The sequence below is a fragment of the Perissodus microlepis genome, chromosome 18 (genome assembly GCF_051167445.1).
Source record: "Perissodus microlepis isolate ML-2025 ecotype Zambia chromosome 18, ASM5116744v1, whole genome shotgun sequence".
Classification (NCBI taxonomy): Eukaryota; Metazoa; Chordata; class Actinopteri; order Cichliformes; family Cichlidae; genus Perissodus; species Perissodus microlepis.
In genome coordinates this window covers 1,141,124-1,164,030 of record NC_140478.1, presented here as the reverse complement: position 1 = coordinate 1,164,030, position 22,907 = coordinate 1,141,124, and the positions used below count along the sequence as shown (strand labels likewise).

Sequence of the window (22,907 nt, the reverse complement as noted above, 5' to 3'; positions counted from 1 at the left end):
TTAACATTTCCCTCAGTGTTCACAGTGAGGTTACGCTTCACGTGAATGCCAGTCACAGAGTTAATATGCAAACTTGTTCATTTTTTCTTTGGAGAAAATCCTAAAATATACATATTACTTTAATAAAAGAGACACATAAATAGAAAACATCCATATAAAACACTTAATTCACTGTAGCTGTGCAAATTAAAGAGAGGAGAGTGTAGTCCAGCGTTCTTACAAATTGTGTCACAGTTTAAAACTCAAAGTTTGAGTTATCTTTCATTTGATGCATGTTGTCCGTTTGGATATAATATTAAGACATTTATCAGTGTAATTATGTGCGCTCAAACCTTTGTGTTTACATTTTACAACTGGACTTCATTTTAAAATACAGTGATGAATGAAACAAAGAACACATTTATTTGACTTTTTTTGTAGAAATGTAGAAAATAGCCCCTGGTCCCCTTACCCCTGTGGTGTTTTTGAACAAGACAAAAACTGACACCATTAATGTTAATACAGGTGTATTAAATACATCAGGTGTAATTTTGTATCAAATAAAATACAAGATGCATATAAACAATATTAAAGCAGAAAACCAGAGAATACAAGCATCAAACAAACAAACTACAAAAGAAAAAAACCCATAATGCACATGTATTGATTCACTGAAAAAATGCTTCTGTTATTCTTCTTTTTTATTTTTAAATCAAATGTATTCACTAAAAAAAGATTTCCAAATCCATTTTGTTTATATATCACATTTAAAAACAGAAAGTTTGCCCAAAGTGCTGAACAGAAACAAAGGAGTAACACACAAGATAAAAACACTGACACATAAACACACAATAATACATATAATAAACATATCAACTCACTCCAGTTTTCTTACTGTGCACGCAGAGGCGTCGATGATGCAACAATCTTCATCTTGGACTCCATCCACAAACATCTGGAGTCCCTGACTCCTCCACCAGACTTCTGTTTGCTGGTTTCTCATCAGCGTTCAACACTCTGCAGCCTCACATCCTGGCCACTGAACTTTCCTCCCGATTTCACCTGGATGATCAGCTAATCCTGTGGACAGAGATGGGCAGTAACGTGTTACTGTAATCTGATTACTTTTTTCAAGTAACTTGACCAACACTGCCTGTGGATATTGGACTTTTTGACCAACAGGACGGGTGAACAACTCTCTTTCCGGTCTCAGTTCCACCTCCACTGGCTCCCCCCAGGGCTGTGTGCTCTCCCCCCTGCTCTTCATCCTCTACACTGATGACTGCAGATCCACACAGCCCAGCTGTCACCTGGTGAAATATGCTGACGACCAGTGTTGGTCAAGTTACTTGAAAAAAGTAATCAGTAACTAATTACTGATTACTTACCCAAAAAAAGTAATCCCGTTACTTTACTGATTACTTATTTTCAAAAGTAATTAATTACTTAGTTTCTTAGTTACTTTTTAAAAACACGATTTACAACCTGAATAGGTGATAAAGTGATAGATCTTTCAGCCCAATTCTACTTTTTCTGCATAATCCATCATACAAAATGTAATCAAATGGAAAAGTCTCTTTTTAAAACTTGTTTTATTAGTTTTAATCTTTTAACTTCATGCATGAAGCAAAAATTTAATTATATGCAACATTCTCTGACTGGAAGAAATTTGTTTAATATTTAAACCTATTTTCTGCACATTCCAGCACATAAAATAAAATATTTTTTTGTGTTTACACTCAGTCTTTCAAATAGATGCAAGTAAAACACAGCAGAAAATAAATAACATCAAAGACTAGCGGTCCTGTTGCTCTATTTTCACCTGTAAAGCAGGAGTGGGGCAGGCGGAGGTTTACCCTGGTGCAGGTGTGCCGCAGCGGTCAGTGGAAGAATCCACGAGTTTCTCTGTGAGTTTCCCATTACGTCGTAGCTACTCGGTGCTTGCTTGGAAGTTTAGGGGTTTTTTTGCTGTAAAAAGAAGTTTTCTTCCCACGCACAACGGACACTAATGTTTTTGTCACATTTATGGAATCAAACTCAAAGTAAGGTCAGTACTTCCACGCTTTAAACGCTGCACGCCCATACTCTCTCCGCACTCGATATATGATCCATTGTTGATCTGCACACAGCTGTTGTCACGAACGTCGCACTCGGTTACATCACTGTCATGAGACGTTCTCGTAAAAAACTCACAGTTTTAGTAACGCTGTAACGCAGCGTTCCTACGGGAAAGTAATGGTAATCTAATTACCGTTTTTGCAATAGTAATCCCTTACTTTACTCGTTACTTGAAAAAAGTAATCAGGTTACAGTAACGCGTTACAGCTCCAAACTTGAACTGAACGTGAGCAAAGGTGGTGACCTTCTCCTGTAGGCAGAGGGATCTGGCTGCTTCAGTCACCACCATCCACGGGAAGCCTGAAATTCTCTGCCAACACAGAGGAGATTCTCAGGAGGTGCCACCAACAGCTATACCTCCTTAGGAAACTCAACTCCTTTGGAGTCAGCACACCCATCATGATGACTTTTTACGATGCCTTCCTGGAAAGCATCATGACCTTCTCCATCACCTGCTGGTTCCACTCCCTCAGCCTTCATACAGGAACAGACTGCAGCACACTGCATCAGTTTGCTCTACAGTCATTGGCCTGTCAGAACTCTGGCGCAGGTTTTCAGCCAACAGGCCCTTAGACAGGCAGCCAAAATCATCAACGACCCCTCTCACATTCTTCACCCCGCATTTCAATGGCTCCCCTCTGGGCGACGCCTCCGCTGCATTTCCTGCAGGACTGAGAGGAGGAGGAGCGCCACCTTTGTCCCCAAAGCAGCTCTGCTTTTTAACTCCAGCCGATGAGACCATTTCCCCCACCAGAAACAGAAACTACTCTACACTCTTTTATACTGCCGACACTTTACTCACTTTTAGTCACTTACATTTATTTATTTACCTATTCAGTCACTTTAATTTTAAAACTGTATATATACTGTATATTCTGTGTATTTATTATCTCACTCTTATTGCCTGTTCTTATTGTCCTTATCTTCAACGTCATGCTGCTCCGTTGTTTGTTATATTGCCCCGTGGGGATAAATAAAGTCTTCTGATTCTGAATGTTAGCAAAAAATGGTGTGTTTTCAAAAGTGATTAAACAAAGATGCCTGTCTAATATTTAAAGGCAGCGTATTCCAGAGTTTGGGAGCCATAATTGAAACGGCTCGTTCTCCTCTACATTTTGGCCAACAGCAGCTGGTCGGCTGACCTAAGGGTCCATGAAGGAATATAAGGCTGAAGCAACTCGTTTGGCTCTTGGCGAAGGCGGTCGCACTTTTCTCCTCTCCTCCTTCCCCTTGTGTCCTTGTCTTGTCTCGTGTGTATTACTTTCCCTCGAACAGTCTCTCACTGTCGTTCTCTAAAACCTAAAAGAGAATTATGGATTTGATCAACTGGTCTCTGAATGCTATTGACACCCTTTTCTCAACGAGAAGTCTGGGTTCGGGAGAGCCTGAGTGCCCTGGAGGGACTTTCCCTGCCGGATACACGATGGACGGGTGGCAGAACTGGAGGATCATGTGCCTGGCGGGACTGTCGATCGAGGACGCTGCAGATATCTACCTATTCGGAACCATGATAACAGGGTTCTTGCTGATCGGAGCTGGCTTGGCCCTGACTTATTGGAGAAATAAGAGAGCAGAACCGGCTGTTCAAACCCCCCCAAGGCTGCCCGCTGGAATTGAAGCGATGGGACGAGGCGCGACCTCTCACAACGAACGCAGCATGGTTAACACCTTGGAGACGCTTACAGCTGCCGTGAAGACTCAAAATAACACCATTGAGCGTATGATGGGATACATCAAAGAGAGGCCTGCTCAAAATGAGACCCTTGAGCAAAAGTTGGATCACATCACAGAACGGCTCACTGCAGTTGTGGGGTCTCAGAATCACAAGAATGACAACACCACGGACCAGAAGTTTGATACCATCATGGGGAGGCTCGCGGCTCTACAACGGGAAATTGAGAGACCAGTGTCGGAGTGTTAAAGAGCATCTCTGAAATTCTACTGAGCTGCTCGCATAAAAGAAAAATCAATGACATCAACATGCGAACACCACGGCGCCAGCTGCTCAGGCCCAAGGCTGGAGCCAAACAAAAACTCCCTGATAACGACTGTGTGATGACTATTCTTCCCATCCCATGCAAGACCACCTGGGTTGGCTGGAAGACTGTTTACTTGGCCTGATAGGGCGAAGGACACTGTCTCAGCTGAACTATGGACACGCGCACACATACACTTACACTGATAAGCACTCACACATTCCCCCTCCCCTTCCAACGCCTTCGATGCTTGTTGCCTCCTGGGAACACGAGGCGGGTCTGAGCCTGCGCTGGTGAGTCGGCGCAGTGGCAGGATGGCTGCTGTGTTGCCTGGGTGAACTCCTTTTCCCTACCCAACCCTGTTGCTGGTCACGTGCTCTATAATGTTGTGCTGTGGACATTTATGTGCTTTTTTGTGCAGAGGAGTTTTTTTGTTTCCTGTTCTCATGCTGTCCTCCTGTAGCCCAGCGTGAGTAGTCTCTTTTTTTCCTCTTGTACTTTCCCATTGTAGTGTACATTTCAGTGTTTTTCTGTAATGCAACCGTTCTCTGACTTGTATCCCCATGTGATGTCTGTGTTGTGTGTGTAAGGTCGGGGGGCGGGTTCATTTCACTGCAGTTTACTGCATGTGGCGAATAAAAGTTGATGATGATGATGATGATGATGACTCTGAAAGGTATGGGGGAGACCATTAAGGCATTTATAAACCAGCGTTAGGATTTTTGAAATTAATTCTGTCATGAATAGGAAGCCAATGAAGAGAGGACAGGATAGGTGTTACATGTTCATGCCTGTGGTCACCATTGAAGAGGCGGGCAGCAGCATTTTGAACGAGCTGAAGACATGCAGGAGACCCTTGGCTGACTCCAACATAAAGTGCATTACAGTAGTCCAGCCAAGTTAAAATAAAGGCATGTATTACCTTCTCCATGTCATGTCTTGACTAAACTGGCTAGCGCTTTGCTATTTGCCTCAACTGGAAAAAGCTTTTTTGCAACACAAAACTAATATGTTTGTTTAATATAAGACTCAAGCCAACCACAATTCCCATGCGGGTTGCATTAAATATTGTTAGGTCTAAATACAATCACCTCCGTTTTACTCTCATTGAAACTCAAAATGTTCAGAGCCATCCAGACTTGTTTATCTGAAAATTGGGACCTTGCTTAGAACTACTGATGTTATTGTCATCACCTGGAGCAATGAAGAAGCAGGCATAAGAAGGTGTGTGATGGGTTCTGTTTCCCAGGGTTTTCAGTTTTTTGGACTAAATCTCTGGGTCACATTTTGCCATGATGGCTGGTATAACATGAGTGAGCTAGATGTGATCAACAAATATAGTTAGGTAAAAGATCAATAATGAAGTTGCTGCAGCCCTCAACAGGTCCAGTTTTTTACACCATTGTAAATAACTTGTTGTCCCATAATCGGTCATGAATGATATCAAGTCATTTTGAAGCGGAAGAACATTCCTGTCACAACATTAGCAGCTACATTCAGTTTAGGGTCAAGTGATTTTTATTTATCCCTTACTTATCCAGGGAAGAGCGTAACTTTGTGCTGAGCATTGGGGGGGTCGAGATTTCTGTCTAGAGCAGGGGAGGCGCATGCGGCTCTTTAGTCTTTATTTTGCGGCTCCGGGTGGTTTGGGAAAATAAATTAGAACTATTTAGCTGAAGTGTATTTTATTTGTGTTTAGTTCTTTTTTTAACTTGTAGTTCTAAATTGGAAGATTATTGTGATATTGAAATATAAAAATAAAATTATATCTTATTATTTTTTCATCGCTCAAAATAAGCGTCACACTGGCGGAAGCCGGTGTAGCCGCTGAAACGCCGTGCGTTTATCGAGACTTTCGACCCCAGGTAGGCCAATTATGAATCTTCGGATCCACATTATGTCAGCAGCTCCACCGTGAACTATGTTAAAAACAAACAGCGCTCACGCCTCACAGACGACAGCTTACAGTCCTGCGTAAAGATGAAAGTGACTTCGTACAGCCCCGATTTGCAGACGCTGTGCGCAGAGGTTCAGGAGCAGAAGTCCCGTTGTAAACATATCACGGCAGACCCGACGATGTTTGCATGAACACGCTTTACAGCATCTCTTTATTGACCACTTTTCACACACGGTTGCTGTACGCATACAGCCGGCTGTAGCTTTTCAGCTCACAGCCCGACAACACAACAGCATAAATAGCACAGACGTTAAGGCGGCGAGGCGTGATTGCGGGTGCAGCTCAGGTGTGTCTGCCTCCCCTGCAGCGGCGCTGCAGACCACGCCCCGCAACACACATTAACCAGGTAAAATAAATATTTAGGCAGAATTTTGCAAATATCTATTTTTTTTTAGCAGCATCAAGCTTTTTTCCAATTATTTTTTAAAAGTCAGGTCAAGGCTCCAAAAGCCCAAAGGAGATATAAGGGTGGCGGCTCACAACAGTTTTTGTTTGCTGGATCATTTTAGTTCAGCTGGGTGTCTTTGCTTTTGTTATATTTCTTTAAGAGTTCAAAATGTGTTCATTACATGAATAAAATGTAATTTTCTCTGTAGCACTTCATGGATTTCATAAGCAACACACCTTAGTTGCTCTGTGGATTCTTTTAAAAAGCAGTTAAAAACTTTTCTGTTCAAACAAGCCTTTTGTTGATCTACGTATTTTATATTCTTTACATTATTTACATTTGATCTTTTACATTGTGTATAATGTCTATTGATTGTATTGTTTATTTTAATATTTGTGTACACTGTAAAAAAAAAAAAACTGTCAAATTCACGGTAAAATACCGGCAGCTGTGGTTGCCAGGAATATACCGTGTAAAAAATTTGGAATCTGTAAAAGACAATACGGTATACTGGTTTTGTAACCCTAAATTTTAAGGTAGACAACGTATTATTTTACCAAAATCATGATAGAAAAAAACAAATATATTTGTCAATTATACAGCAATTTAATGTAAAAAATGCAACTTTCCATAGCTTTTTACGGATATTTGCAGTAAAAAAAAAAAAGTTATAATATAATAATATTTACAGTAATTTGTTGTTAATTTAACAGTAATAGGATAGACCCTATTATTGTAAATAACTGTAAAAATAACAGAAATATGTTAAACCTTATTAAAACCTTTGACAGTAAAAAACATAATTGTATAACAAATTACAGCATTTTATTTTGACCAGATACATTTTACGGTAAATTCCTGGCAACCACAGCTGCCGGTATTTTACCGCTAAAAATACAGTACAATATGAGGAACATAAATGGTTTACCGTACATTTTACATTTGCAACTGCTAAATATAGAAAAATCTAAAGATGCTCATATATAACCAAGGTAGTGAATATTACTGATAAACAATGAGAAAATTTGACATACCATTTGAAAACAGACTAAACATATCATTTTCTCTATTCCTACAAAACAGCATAGATCTTGAGAATACAGCATGTGTCCATATATGTGGCTGGTAATCCGTGGAGGAATGAATAAACATGAAACAAAATATTACCTGCCCCTGACCTATCAACAGTAATGAGTCACTGGGTCCTGCCTTGGTGAAGGAAAGGACTCAGTGGAGTTTCTAATGCGCATGGTGTCGAAGATACAAGCTCTGCAGGAGTACTTCAATGTCCATCAGGAGTTCACTTTGGACTGGCAGGATCCCCTGTGCAGCAAAAAATGGACAAAGTTTGATCAGTGCTTGAGCAAAATGCACAGAAATGAACAAAACGTGCTGCCAAAAACAGATCTAATGATAAATGATTTCTTAAGTGTAAAATATACAGTTCGTAAAGGATAGCTATTGTCAAAATGCAACCTGGGCTGTTTTTTTTTTTTTTTTTACTGTAAACGAGACAAACATATATCTAAAAGCATAATTACGACAAACGAGCCGTTTTTGAGATTGACCGTGATTTTGTTTTGTGGTCAATAGCCAGTGAATGGGAATACTAGGGGGCCGGGGCATAAATTTGAGCGCCTCAAAATCGATACAGTAAAAAAAAAAAAAAAAAAAAAAAAACAGCCCAGGTTGCGTTTTGGCAATAGTTATCCTTTAAATCTACTTATGTAAAAGTGATACATAGACAACGCAGCCCTAATCACAATCATAATTTGTTGGAAAACGTATTTAAGTTTCCTATTGATTTATCATAGAACTTGAAGTTAATGGCTGAATGCATGGTGATGAGACCTATCATTCAATCTACATTTTATAGCGTATGAAACTGCTCACCTGGACATGAACCTGAGCTCGGCTGATTAAGATTAGTGTCTCCTGTCCATCTTTCTTTAGCAAAACGTGAATAATACCACTGCTTACCTCTCATTGAATCTTTGGGTGCAGACTTAATTGAAGAGCCTCGTATAAACAGGCAGGGTGTGATGTTTAGGGAAACCAAAGAATACAGGCGCCATCATTTCTGCCAGAAGACTCATGGGGTGCAACAAAGCTTTCATTGTGGACTGGCTAGATACCTTCTGCATTCAGAAAGAAAACAAGAAGGGCATACACCATAAACAATAATAACTGACAAAAATAATGAGACAAGAAATTAAAGTAACAAAATAAGTGCAAATCAAGTTTCCCTGTGTTGCAGTGTAGCTGAATGTTTTTCAACAATTTGATTTAAGGTAAAACACATACCAAATATTTGTTTCAATCTTCAGCATGTTTTTCCTGCCATTGTCTTGAAACTGTTTCATCTGTCCCTCTCAGTTGATGCAGTTTACAAAAACAAAACAGCAATATTGTAAAGGGAAAAAGGAAAATGAATTTAATGGGGAAAAAAAAGAAAAAAAGATTATGACCTGAATTCTCACCATTTCCTGAGAGTCACAGGTCCTTTGAGTATCCTTATGGTTTCTGCTCAAATTCAGTGTCTGAAAAGGGCAGGAACAAAACAAACCTTTTTAATCATAATAAAGACAAAATAAGATTTAGAGACAGACAACAAAGAAATGTGTAAAATATCTTCTTGAATCTGTTTACTTTACTAACCTTGAAAGAGACTCTTGGGTCTTAGCTGTGCCACCACCCTTAAACCTTAAAACAGATGGAGACGATATGCTGGCCTGGCTTGAAATTTCCATATTTGGTGCTGTAAAACAATATCACAAACAATAGATTAATTGTACTTTTTGGACCTTGGCCAAAGCATAATAGAAAAAACAGAAAGCCCTTCATGGCTATTGTGCAATGAAATCATAATACTTACTGGTTTGTTTCCAGGCAGCCAGCAGTTTTCTTGCCTGAACTGGTCTCAGGACAGAGTTCAGATCAGTCTCACTGATGAACTGCAGGTCCTGAGATGTCTCCACTCCTAATGATTGTAGTGCCTCCAGTACAATTTCAAGGATTAAGGCAGACAGGTCCGGCAGCACCTTAGTAATGGAACTCCTTATGCTGTCCTTCATTTCTGAGATGTCTGATAAAAGAATGTGAATAAAGGTCAATTTACACCAAGTGGTACCTTTGGTCTTAAAATATGAAGCTGATCTTTCTTGATACTACACTTTTATACAGTGTTTCGTAAGTACCAAACTAACAGCACCATTATTGTGACAGCACACTGTGTTTCAATGGAACCATTTGGTACCCATACTTCATGTAAGATGTTAATGGATAGAAATCAATTAAGTCAATGATGTTCACACACTGCATCTTTTCTTTTTCCTTTCTCACTGAGTGCAGATGATACTGAGAATGGTATTCTGCCACGTGCACCGACACCAGAAAATAAACACTGTCATTCTTAATCAAAATGAGAACTACTTCACCAAACTCAACAGAGTCAGAGCCCCCTGTGACAAGGAAGTGTCCTTTCTTGTACTGTGTTCCCTTGTACATCATTTCTACTGTGACCTTTGTATTGGTTTCAGTAAAGTCAAACATTTGAACTGCTTCTTGAATGGCTTTACTGTACAGCAGTGAGTAAAATGGAGAACCATCTTTGACTTTCAAGACAGATTGACACAATGACCCTGCTGCAAGATGGGCTTGAAACTTCTGATGTCTTTCAGAGAGTGTATGGCAGAGGTTTTTGAAATTTTTCAGATTTCTGGCACACCTCTTGAAATAACTGTGCTTACTTTCAAAGCGCATTGTCCATAATCTTATCAGTGGGCCAAATTTCAGAATCAGTGCTGGGTAATGGCGTAGAAAATGGTGTTTTGGTCTCAGGTTGCATTCTGGGAACAGAGCTTTTCTTGACTCTAAATATTCTTGAATAAGAATATCAAGATATGCTACCTGAGCCACTGAAATTTTCTGAGCACACACCATGTCTACAATATCTTTCAGCTGCAGAGTTAAGTTCCACACATCATCTGTGGGGTCTGTCACTATGTCACCAACTATGAGAGGCAGCAATCGGAGGGAGTTCCAGTTCTGTACAGCCTGTCCTGAGAGTTTAGCTGCTTGAGGACTGACCTCAGATGGCTTTGTAGAAGCATCAGAGGCATGGTAACTAAACTGTTTGATGTGTCGGTTCAGAGTGGAGTAAGTGAACCATGCTTTTTTCTTTATGAAGTATTTCAGATACAGTGCCACATCATAAGCCAAAACTCCCTCAAAGATATCATGACCTAGACATGGTGGCAAGCCTGGCATACAAACGTTGAAGTATTTCAGTGAATTGAACACTGACCTGAACTTCACTCCTTCGACGTCTGGTGTATTGTCAATCTGGAGGCGATCAACAGCAGAGTTGTAGTTCTCTTTGGTACGTTCTGGTCCACACAGATTTGGGTCAGCACCCTGAAATTCAGATTTCGTTATCAGGCAGTACCTGCAGAAGTACTTTGAAGAACTAAAGTTTTCAGTGAAGCCACCAATACTGTGAGAACCCAGATTATCACCAGCAATGCAAAACAAAGTTCCTTTGACTCTAGTTTCATCTGATGCAACAATCCCACTGTCCTCCAATTCTTTCAAGTCTGCCAGTAATTCAGAGAAGACATTAGCATGACCAAACTCTTTAAAATCTTTCTCCCTGCACAGTAAGACAAGAGACATGTGATCTGTGTCTGAGCGTACATGAAGTGGCAAGTTTGCCACTGATGCATATACAGCTAATACCTTGTGTTTTGTCCTTGCAGAGCCTAAAGGGTTAACGACTTCAAAGGCATCCTGGTAGAGTACTAGCTTGAGACATGATGGGTTTTGACCAAAAAAATCATTTGATTTAAACAGCTTACTATCACTTATGCCACACAGAACATCAGCAGGAGGCTCAGTAGAGGGCTCTTCTGATTTCTGCCACAGATCAGACTCTAGCAGACATCTCAAAGTCTCTCTTAAAGGCACATAATAGGCAAACCTATCTTTTCTGTTTTCATCTCTCCCTAAAAATATTTTCTTTGGTTCCACATAGTTGAAGGCTTTTTTAAAGGTCTGAGCTCTGGAGTGCACTGTCCTCAATGGCCCGGTATGACATGCAGAAAAAAGATCATAGCTTTTGACAGACTCGCAGACTTTGTTGATGTCCTCCTCTGATAATGATGTGTCATCTTTTAACAGTGATGCAAGTTTACCCAAACTGTATGTCTGTCCCAACTCATGCATGTTCTGCATTTCCTCCACAATGTTCTGTATGGTTGAAGCAGGCAGTAGAAACTGACCCTGCAATTTTAAGTAGAATAGTGAAACGTTTCTCAGAAAAAGATCACAGAATTCAGGGGGCATTTCCATGTTATCTTCATCTGTAATAGACTGTGCAGCAGGCTGGGAAATCAAGGGTACAAAGTCATCTGATGTGGTTGGAACAGATGATGATTGACATGCACACTCTCTATATAAATCACCAATGCTGCTGTCTGAAAACTGTGTTTACGTGACATGTGAGCAGTGAAAGATGATTTAACTCTAAAGGTATTTGTGCATCCTCTTACTGGACAAGTGACCACGTGTCCTTCCACAATATGGCTCTTCAGATGAGCTATTAACTCTTTAGAGTTCTGACACTGACGTTCACACATCGCCATTGCACATGTAAACGAAGAAACCACCGCCACACCAGTGACATGGGTGGGGGCAGAGTGTCTTCGGTAAAAATTAGCCTTAAACGCGCCATACCTGGTGTATGTCTGCTTGCAGCCTGCTTCAATACACCGAAAGAAACAACGTGGCTCATTCCGATGCAGTTTACAATGAAGCACGTAGCCCCCTGATGACTGAACTACCTTACCACAGAAATTACAGGTTAACATAACTCCATGTACTTTGGTAATTCCTCCCTAGCGAATTAAGCACGCCAAACACAGAAACTAATCCAGAGCAATGCTTCCCTCGCGACAGTAATGCTAACTCAACTCACAAATGCTAACTAAATTCACAACCTCACTCATAAAAAACGAACTGCTAAAATTATCTATAAACGCTGGGCTGGTGGATTTTTATAACAGAGATAACTTGAAGGTGCATGTACTTACCTCACCTCGAACTAATTGTAAGCTGCCAGGATGTCTACAAATTCCGAAGATGCTGTGGTCCAAGCAGCAATAAATGGCGCTAATATACGAGTTCAAAACTGTGTCCGTTAGCGAAGCCAACTTGAGTCTCCTGCATGAAAAAAAGAGCGGTTGGCACACAGCTCAGCAGCGCGCCGCGCTATTGGTCATTTTCAGGTGACGTCATCCCGCAATGTAACGTCGCTCTTTGTTTCTTTAGGAGGAGGTTCGAATTTGATCAGAAGTCACGTCTGCAGACCGCTGCAGCCACGTCTTGCCTTGCTTCCCCTTTTTTTGGTGAAATGGTTCGCTCATACTGCACAATGTTGCTACCAGAATTTTTTTTTCTCTGCAATTCGAACGTAAAACGCCTGTACACAGTTTACCAGCAGTTTAGCTACCAATCAACAGCGATCACACAAACTCAAAATTTAAGGCGGACCCACTTAAGGTGGTCTGATAATATGGCGTGAAACACAACAACATAAAGTTGTTTTAAAATAATAATTAAAAAAGATTATTGAAATCAATTTTATTCACAACCATGAACTTTATTTTTAACATCTTCTTTTGCTGTTGATTTTTTTTTTATCAGAAGGTTAACAACTGCAGGCCTAACTTTTAATCTGTATATCAGTATTGGAATTTTAAAATAAAAAAAATACTATCAATTTTATTGTCTTTCACTGCTGATATTTGCTTCTTTTTTTAAAAAAAATTTATTTACTGGTTGTATTATTACGGTGGACCCTATTTTTTAACATCTTGCTTCTGTAAAAATGAATGTTTTTGTTTGCTTAAAAATCTACAGCTTTATACTGTGAATTCCAATGTGCACAACCCCAAAAGATGTAGTTTTACTCAAATAATACCGTAAAATCTAAGTTTTTCAGACATTTTCAACATTACAATATTTAATTGTAAAATGTATGCATATTTATTTGTTTTCACAGAAAATATTTATAATTTCAACATTTTATTACAGTAAAAAACAAAGTTTTATCCAGTCTCACAATTAACGGTTATTCAATCTATTTAATACAGTAAAAGGAAGTTTTTGGTTTTACGCTCCATTACCGTTGGAATTTGACGGTGTTTTGCTGTATATTTTACTGACTTTTTTTACAGTGTGGAAGAAACACTACAGCGCCAGCCCGACATCAACATTATTAATGAGGGCTGGGGGATCAAGTTTGCTCAAGCCAGAGAGCAGATTGTATTCCTCATCAAAGAAAATAAGCAAAAGAGCGCTGAAGTTAAAGAAATGTCCGAGCAGCTTCAAGGCAGGAAAGCGACGATTGATAAGATAGAGTGGGATCTGCAATACATGGACCAAAACAATCGCCTGCTCCAAAGAAAGCTTGATGAAGCTGAAGAAAAAAATAAAGAAGTCCTCCAACAGAAGGAAGAACAGGACACAAAGCAAAAAGACCTGCAGCGCGAACTCCAAGGCATGCAGGAAAAATACAGAATGGTGAAGGTAAGGTTGGATCAAACACTGCGCCAAAATGAAGACCTCCTTCAAGAGAAAGAGCAAAAGCAAGAAAGGCTGGCAGAAGAAAAGTGCATCATCAAGGACTTTGAGAGTAAAAATCAAAAGTTGCAAGAATTCTGTAATGAACTGAAGGTCAAAACAAGTGAGCTGGAGGGAGAAAAGGAAACACTGGAACAACGATGCTCACACATGCAGAAAAGGATCGATCACATGGCCAAAAACAACTCAGAGCTCATTAAGGGGATATTGTTGGAATTCAACAACTTGAAGCGGGAAAACACAGAAATGCAGGCGCAAAAGCAAAAGCAAGACAAAATGCATGAAGACCTGCAGTGTACGCTCCGAGACATCCAGAAAAGAAATGAGCAGCTAGAAGGCCTGCACAAAGAAGATCAAGTGAGAAATGCAGACCTGCAGGAGGCAAAGCTGACACAGGAGGCAACATCCAAAGAGCTCAAAGAAAAGCTTGAAGAAACACGAGCAACATTAGAACAGGTGGAACAAACATGCAAGTAACTTGAGAGGCAAAACACAGAAACCATCGATGAGTTGAGAACCCTCATCCTGGACAAAAAGGCGCTCGTGGAAAAGTCCATGAAAAAGAAGAAAAGATTCTTCCGCTTTTTCCGGAAGAGGGACAATACTGCTTCTTCAACTGATGTAGCCTCGTCTTGCTCCACCTCTGTTCACCCCCCCAACCAGTCCCGGCAGTTGACTGCCCCCTCCTGAGCCTGGTTCTGCCGGAGGTTTCTGCCCGTTTAAAGGCAGTTTTTCCTCCCCACTGTCGCCTAGTGCTTGCTCAGAGGGGATTGTTGGGGTTTTCGCTCCTCTACCTTGTTTCGTTATTTACTTGTTAACTTTTTGTTCTTAACTCATTTAACATTGTTTCGTTATTTACTTGTTAACTTTTTGTTCTTAACTCATTTAACCTTGTTTCGTTATTTACTTGTTAACTTTTTGTTCTTAACTCATTTAACCTTGTTTTGTTATTTACTTGTTAACTTTTTGTTCTTAACTCATTTAACCTTGTTTTGTTATTTACTTGTTAACTTTTTGTTCTTAACTCATTTAACCTTGTTTTGTTATTTACTTGCTTGTTTAACTTTTTTTTCAACTTATCTAACAAAATAAAACAGTTGAATTTATCCTTTGAGTATTGTTCATCTAATCTTTACAGAGTTTTTCCAAAACACTTTCAAACATTCAGATCTGTCTTTCATTTTCTTCTTGAAACCTCATGAACGGTGAACTAAAAACTCTGGAACATGGTTTGAAACACTGAAATTGTTTCAGCTGAAACTGGCAAAGTCACACGTGCGTGTGTGAGTGTCACAGGTGATATGGTGTCACTAGTCCGGTCATCATGTTCAGGCTCATTCACTCCAGAATCATTTAGGCCAAATCTTTAAAACTGTGTCATTGCACACACATTTCAATCACACAAATGCAGGATTAATTATTTGCAGTATTTTATCTGATTTATTATGAGAATGTCATGCCTGATCATTTGTACCCACAACATCAAAAATGGGGGCAAAAGGGAGGAGATGGCGTTTAATCGATTATAACACGAGGTCAGAAATATAAGTGCTGACATGAGTAGTGTCCAGTGTTGGGTAAGTTACTTTAAATTAGTAACTTAGTTACATTACTAGTTACTTCTATCAAAAGTAACTCAGTTACTTCAAGTTACTCGTTACTTTCAGAGTAACTAATTACTAGTTACTAGGGAAAGTAACTTTGGTTTTACTCAGAATTCTCTTGTTAATGTGTTGCTTCCGTGACTGGATACCCAGCAAGATTGCCAGTCTTCTAGCTTGCTTACTTGCCACAAGTGCACTGTGCCACCTACCAATAGAAAGGAAAAAATAATGTGCACATTTCCACGAGAGAAATCCCACACCTGATTCTATCCTAGCCTGCTTTTTACATCCAACACAAAAACTGCAGTCGTGGTGCTTTCGATTGTACTCAGAACTCGGAAATTCTGCCTTCTGAATAGGAAGATGTAGGTAACACCAGACTGAAGATGAGCTGCATACAGAGCTGGACTGGGACAAAAAAATCGTCCCGGGCATTTTAACTAGAGACCGGCCCACCATTACAGGAAAAATCATAAAGCCTTTGAATGAAAACAAACGCTGTTGTGACAGTGATGTACACTGTTCTGATGGTATATATGTATCAATCTATCAATTGTTTGTTGCAAGACTCAGATAATTATTTTTTTAAAAGTGAGACATTTTAAATGAGAATAAGAAAGTATTTCCTTGTGCCCCCCTCTCCCTGTTAATGCCCTACCTGGACCCCTGGCAACACTTTACTAGATCCGCCCCTGCACAGTTACCAGCTGTCAGCTACTTAGAAAAGGATCCTGGTGTTATTTGTCTCTCAGAAACAGTTCATAACTTCCCTTCAACTCATTCATGTCACCTAAAAGGTAAACCTGTTTCTCCATCACAGCTCTGATGATTCAGTAAGGACATCTCCTGGTTTCATCTTCATGTTTCCCTCTCATCACATAACCAAACCGATATCATGACCAGCAGGTTTACAGCTGTGGCTCCAGCAAACATCAGCTGATAGTAGAAATTAATATTAAATAAATTCTAACAACAGCTGATCAAGCTTAAAAGTGCTGCTGTTGTTTAGCGCGACATCCGCTGGTTTCCTCTTTCTGGCGCAAAGTGGGCGATAAATAAACAAGAGAGAAAAGCTGATCAGCTGATCATTGATCAGTTTCATGACTGAAGTAGAAACAGGAGAGGGAGGGTGAGAGGATGAGAGAAGAAGAGGCAGCTGTGCAGCAAAGACACAGAATAACTCCAGCTTTGTGTCTTTTTCATTGTAGCTGAAGTCCGGGACAAACTGTTCCTTTTCACCTCAATACGAAACGTAATATTTTCTCTGAATACGAGACGATTCCGTTTTTTACGGGATGGTTGGCAACTCTAATAATTAACCTTATGAACAAAATAAAGTTCAACATCAGTAACCAAAGCAGACGTGACGCCAGACCACCAACCTCTGACTCTCTCCCCCACCGATGTAGGAGCGGTGCTGAGCAGGATCAATGTCCACAAGACTGCAGGTCCTGATGGCATCCCTGGGCGTGTTCTCAGAGCGTGTCCTGGGGAGCTTGCAGGAGTGCTCACAGACATAGTCAACCTGTCCTTGGCCCACGCTGTGGTACCGGCCTGCTTCAAATCCACCTCCATTGTCCCGATACCCAAAAACTCCAACCCATCTAGCCTCAATGACTACCGCCCAGTAGCACTCACCCCCTTCATCACTAAGTGTTTAGAGCAGCTGGTCCTAGCACACTTCAAATCCTGTCTCCCCCCCACCCTGGACCCCCACCAATTCGCATACCGCCAGAACAGGAGCACAGAGGATGCAGTCTCCATCGCACTGCACTCTGTCCTCTCACACCTGGACAACAACAACACCTACGCCAGAATGCTGTTTATAGACTTCAGTTCAGCGTTCAATACAACCCTCCCCTCACAACTCATCAGGACACTGACAGACCTGGGCATCAGTTCCCTCATGTGCAAATGGTTACTGGACTTCCTGACCAACCGCCCCCAACATGTCCGGCTGGATAACCGCTGCTCATCTACAATCACGATGAACACCGGTGTACCACAAGGCTGTGTGATGAGCCCTTTCCTCTACTCCCTCTTCACCCACGACTGCAGACCTGCTGATGGTTCCAACACCATCATTAAGTTTGCAGATGACACCACGGTGATTGGCCTCATCAGTGATAACGATGAGGCCGCCTACAGGGAGGAGGTGGATCGTCTGGCTGAGTGGTGCGACAGAAACAACCTGCTGCTTAACACCGAGAAGACCAAGGAGCTCATCGTGGACTACAGGAGGAATGCTGACCCACATCCACCCATCCACATTAAGGGGACGGCTGTGGAGCGTGTGAGCAGCTTCAAGTTCCTGGGAGTCCACATCTCCGAGGATCTCACCTGGACGACCAACTGCTCCAGTTGGGAGCAGTTGGTATAAGCTTACCAGGTTTCAGACTCATACATAAAACACAGAGCAGGGGCTGATGATTTGAAATTTTGTAGGGGGCGCTGTTGAGCCAATTTGGGCTATTCAAGCAAAATGATCACATAACACCAAAACCTTCATCACTTTGAAGCTGTGCGCCAAATTTCAAGACTTTTTAAACTTTCCAAGCCCCTGAAAAGCAACTTCATTGTTCATGGTGAACCGCGTTGCCATCAGGGTGCGCCATTCAGTTTAAACTCACAATTTTCGCACTGAAGCATCATGAAGGACTGATGGTGATATTCACCGCTTTTGAGATGGCCACGATGAACCTGTGAAAATCAGTACAACAAAATAAAAGACATGACATTTCCTGTTGCCACTAGGTGGCGCTCTGCGTATTCCCGACAATGGGCACATCAATCTGTTCAGGGCGGGTCTGACATCATGCCTGTAAAGTCTGGTTCTGATCAGACTGGATTTCATTGAGTTATACTAATTTGTTTCTTCATGGCGAGACATGAAAGTTCGCCATGCTGCTGGGGTCACACCCTTTCGCGAAAACTCACAGTTTTCACTGTAACCCAAGACCAACTCCTTAAGGCTTTCCTGGAGAAATTTGAGGCTGCAGATGTCACCCATCACAATACTGTACCCCAAAGTGTAAAACATGACATTTCCTGTTCCCACTAGGTGGCGCTGTCCCTGATGTCAAATATGGCAGTTGAAATGTGTTCAGGGGTGGAGCCTTATCATATGTGTGCTCTTTGGTCCAGCTCGGTCAATGTATGACAGAATGAGAGGCAATAAGATTTTCATGGCGAGTCATTGAAATTCGCCGCGGCGCCACGGCGTCACCGTATTGTGAAAACTCAAAAGCTCCGCAATTTAACATGGCCCAGGTGTGTAGTTGGCACTGTCCAAATTTGAAGTTTATAGGACCAAATCCCAAGGAGGAGTTCGTTAAAGTACAAGGCATGGAAACGGTAAAATCAGAGCCAAAATGTCACCTTCAATCCAAAATGGCGGACTTCCTGTTGGGTTTAGGACATGGCCATAATAGACTTTTTTGTGCGTCTGCTAACGGTAGATATGTGTTCCAATTTTCATACATGTAGGTCATACCCACACCGGGGGCTCGCGTTTTAGTTTTTGCTAGGTGGCGCTACTGAGCCAATTTTCCCTGGCCATGTCTGAGGACATTAAAATACGTAATTTTTCACCAGACCTGACGCGTGTGCAAAATTTCATGAGTTTTTGAGCATGTTTAGGCCCTCAAAAAGGCCCTTGTTTTACCTGAATAATAATAATAATAATAATAATAATAAGAAGAAGAAACGGAGCAGATACAATAGGGCCTTCGCACTCTCGGTGCTCGGGCCCTAATAATAATAATTAAAGCTGCAAGCAGCGTTATAAGGGCCCTCGCACCCCCGGCGCGTCGAGCCACGCCCAACACCTGAAACCAGCACCTCCGATCTGATGTCACATTGATGGAATTCATGCCTTTAACCACCAGCTAACATTTCATCTCATTCAATCATGATTATAGTCGCCCCACTAGGTGGCGCTCTAACCATTACTGACAAATGGCATAACAAACATTTCCGAGCTCGAGTCTCATCACGCCTATGACCTTTGGGAGAGACTGAACATTGTGTTTTTGAGTGACAGCAGATTACTGCTTTTTGGCGAGTGATTGAAACTCCACGTGCCGCCATGACCACGCCGTTTCCCTGAACGTAAAAAGCTTCGCAATTTAACATCACAAAGGTCTTTAGATGCCACATACAGGAGATCGCATCAATCTGATGAAATCCCTTGGAGGAGTTCGTCAAAGTACGGTGCCTGAAAAGAGGGGAAAATGTCGCCAAAATTACACATTCATTTTAAAATGGCTGACTTCCTGTTGGATTTGGGATATTGCTCCAAGAGACTTTTTTGTACATCTTGATATCTCCTATAAGCTTACCAGGTTTCAGACTCATAGATAAAACACAGAGCAGGGGCTGTGGTTTTGAAATTTTGTAGGGGGCGCTGTGGAGCCATTTTGCGCTATTCAAGGAAAATGGTTACATAACAACAAAGCGTTCATCACATTGGAGGTGTGGGCCAAATTTAAAGCCTATATAAACTTTCCAAGCCCCTCAAAAGCCACTTCATCTTTCATGGTGAACTGCGCTGCCACCAGGGTGCGCTGTTCAGTTTAAAGTCACAATTTTCGCACTGAAGCATCACGAGGGACCCATGTTAATATTCACCGCTTTTGAGGTGTCCACGATGAACCTGTGAAAATCAGTACAACAAAGTGAAAGCCATGACATTTCCTGTTGCCACTAGGTGGCGCTCTGCGTATTCCCGACAATGGGCACATCAATCTGTTCAGGGCGGGTCTGACATCATACCTGTAAAGTCTGGTTCTGATCAGCTTGGATTTCATTGAGTTATACTAATTTGTTTCTCCATGGCGAGACATCAAAGTTCGCCATGCTGCTGGGGTCACACCCTTTCGCGAAAAGTCACAGTTTTCACTGTAACCCAAGACCAACTCCTTAAGGCTTTCCTGGAGAAATTTGAGGCTGCAGATGTCACCCATCACAATACTGTACCCCAAAGTGTAAAACATGACATTTCCTGTTCCCACTAGGTGGCGCTGTCCCTGATGTCAAATATGGCAGTTGAAATGTGTTCAGGGGTGGAGCCTTATCATATGTGTACTCTTTGGTCCAGGTCAGACAATGTATGACAGAATGAGAGGCAATAAGATTTTCATGGCGAGTCATTGAAATTCGCCGCGGCGCCACGGCGTCACCGTATTGTGAAAACTCAAAAGCTCCGCAATTTAACATGGCCCAGGTGTGTAGTTGGCACTGTCCAAATTTGAAGTTTATAGGACCAAATCCCAAGGAGGAGTTCGTTAAAGTACAAGGCATGGAAACGGTAAAATCAGAGCCAAAATGTCACCTTCAATCCAAAATGGCGGACTTCCTGTTGGGTTTAGGACATGGCCATAATAGACTTTTTTGTTCGACTCTGAACGTTATATATGTGTACCGACTTTCAAACATGTAGGTCATACCCATACCGGGGGCTCGCGTTTTTCATTTTTCTAGGTGGCGCTACTGAGCCAATTTTCCCTGGCCATGTCTGAGAACATTAAAATACGTAAATTTTCACCAGACCTGACGCGTGTGCAAAATTTCATGAGTTTTTGAGCATGTTTAGGCCCTCAAAAGGCCGATTCATTTGCCGAAATAATAATAACAATAACAATAATAATAACAATAATAATAATAATAATAATAATAATAATAAGCTTATACGACCAAATCCCAAGGAGGAGTTTGAAAAAGTTCGAGGCATGGAAATGGCAAAATTAAAGCCAAAATGTCACCTTCACTTCTAAATTGCGGACTTCCTGTTGGGTTTGCGTCAATGGGCCCACTGACTTTTTTGTTCGACTTGGCATGATACACATGTGTGCCAGATTTCATACATGTAGCTCAAACGATGTGTTCGTAGGGCTGCATTTAACAAGGCATAGGTGGCGCTCTAGAGCCATTTCCCAGTGCTCATATGTAAAACCTTTAAAATACAAAATTTTTCACCAGACCTGGCATGTGTGCAAAATTTCATGAGTTTTTGAGCATGTTTAGGCCCTCAAAAAGGCCCTTGTTTTGCCTGAATAAGAAGAAGAAGAAACGGAGCAGATACAATAGGGCCTTCGCACTCTCGGTGCTCGGGCCCTAATAATAATAAACAGAGCAGATACAATAGGGCCTTCGCACTTTCAGTGCTCGGGCCCTAATAATAATAAGAAACGGAGCAGATACAATAGGGCCTTCGCACTCTCAGTGCTCGGGCCCTAACTATTGCTCAAGATCACTTTGAAAAATGAAAGAAAGTCTTGATTCTTAGAAGCAAAACATAAAGAAATGAAGGGTGGACAAGGATATTCGGACAGTACTGTACATACTTACTCGTCGTATGCATTTATTTTGACTGCATTGATTTTTATCATCATAGACAGTATCACAGATGGCTGCAGCTTCTCCATCTGTAAAATGAAGTCTCTAATGTATGGTTGCAAAAATACTTACTGGTCCTGTAATAGTCTGAGCTATTGATTTTTGGTCTCAGTCACTCATTTCAGGTCACACTGAATAAAAATTTAAGTCCATTTCCCAGATCTTGGTCATATGATGTGATATGATGCTATGATATGATGTGACCCTATAATGCCCTTGGTATCATATTTGCTACGTGAGTTTCTGAGACCTCTATCTCATCAACATGATCAATACTTGCCATCGTTTCAAAATGTTATCAACAAAAGTTGCCAATGTATCAAATGTGATACAAAAAATATATAATAAATATTTAATAAAAATATATCATAAACAACATGATAAAGCAAAAAGAAACATGAATTTAATAACAACCCAATAAGGGTTATTAAACTTCTCAGTTCCAAAAAAATCAGAATTTTCTGGGTATTTTTTTAATTTATGTTGAACATGGTACAACTATCAGTCATTTTTAAACACTATGTGTGTTTCGGGAGCCTGACATCCAGCTCAGTGAAAGTCCAAAACAGGTTTAGAATCGACTGAAGGACCTGTATGGCAAATGGATCCAACCGCAAAAAAAACCAACCAAGGAGCAGGTTGCCATATCGTTGAGCAGTTTTATTGCTCGTTGACTCCAGAACTCCAGGTGTGGGTGAAAGAAAGGGCTCCAAAGTCAACGCAGGAAGCTACTCAGCTGGTGAAAAAGTTTCAAGCAGCTTCAGTCAAATCTTTCACTACACATGGAATCCTGGGTGAGGCAGAGGAAAGAACTGACAAGCATGTTGAACTACGTTTTTCAGATGAGG

The 22,907-nt window shown here is 41.1% G+C and overlaps 1 long non-coding RNA gene across 2 annotated transcripts; it reads right to left on the bottom strand.

Annotated features, from left to right (window-relative positions):
- Positions 1-379: 379 nt before the first annotated feature.
- On the bottom strand, positions 380-15,388 carry LOC146366447 (uncharacterized). Of its 2 annotated transcripts, none has more exons than XR_014797614.1 (7): positions 12,513-15,388; positions 10,725-10,834; positions 9,294-9,503; positions 9,077-9,176; positions 8,723-8,958; positions 8,399-8,556; positions 380-7,741 (listed from the first exon to the last, which is right to left on the bottom strand). It is a non-coding gene; the product is annotated as an uncharacterized LOC146366447 (long non-coding RNA). The 2 variants fall into 2 exon arrangements; XR_014797613.1 differs by having other exon boundaries at positions 12,508-15,387.
- Positions 15,389-22,907: the final 7,519 nt, after the last annotated feature.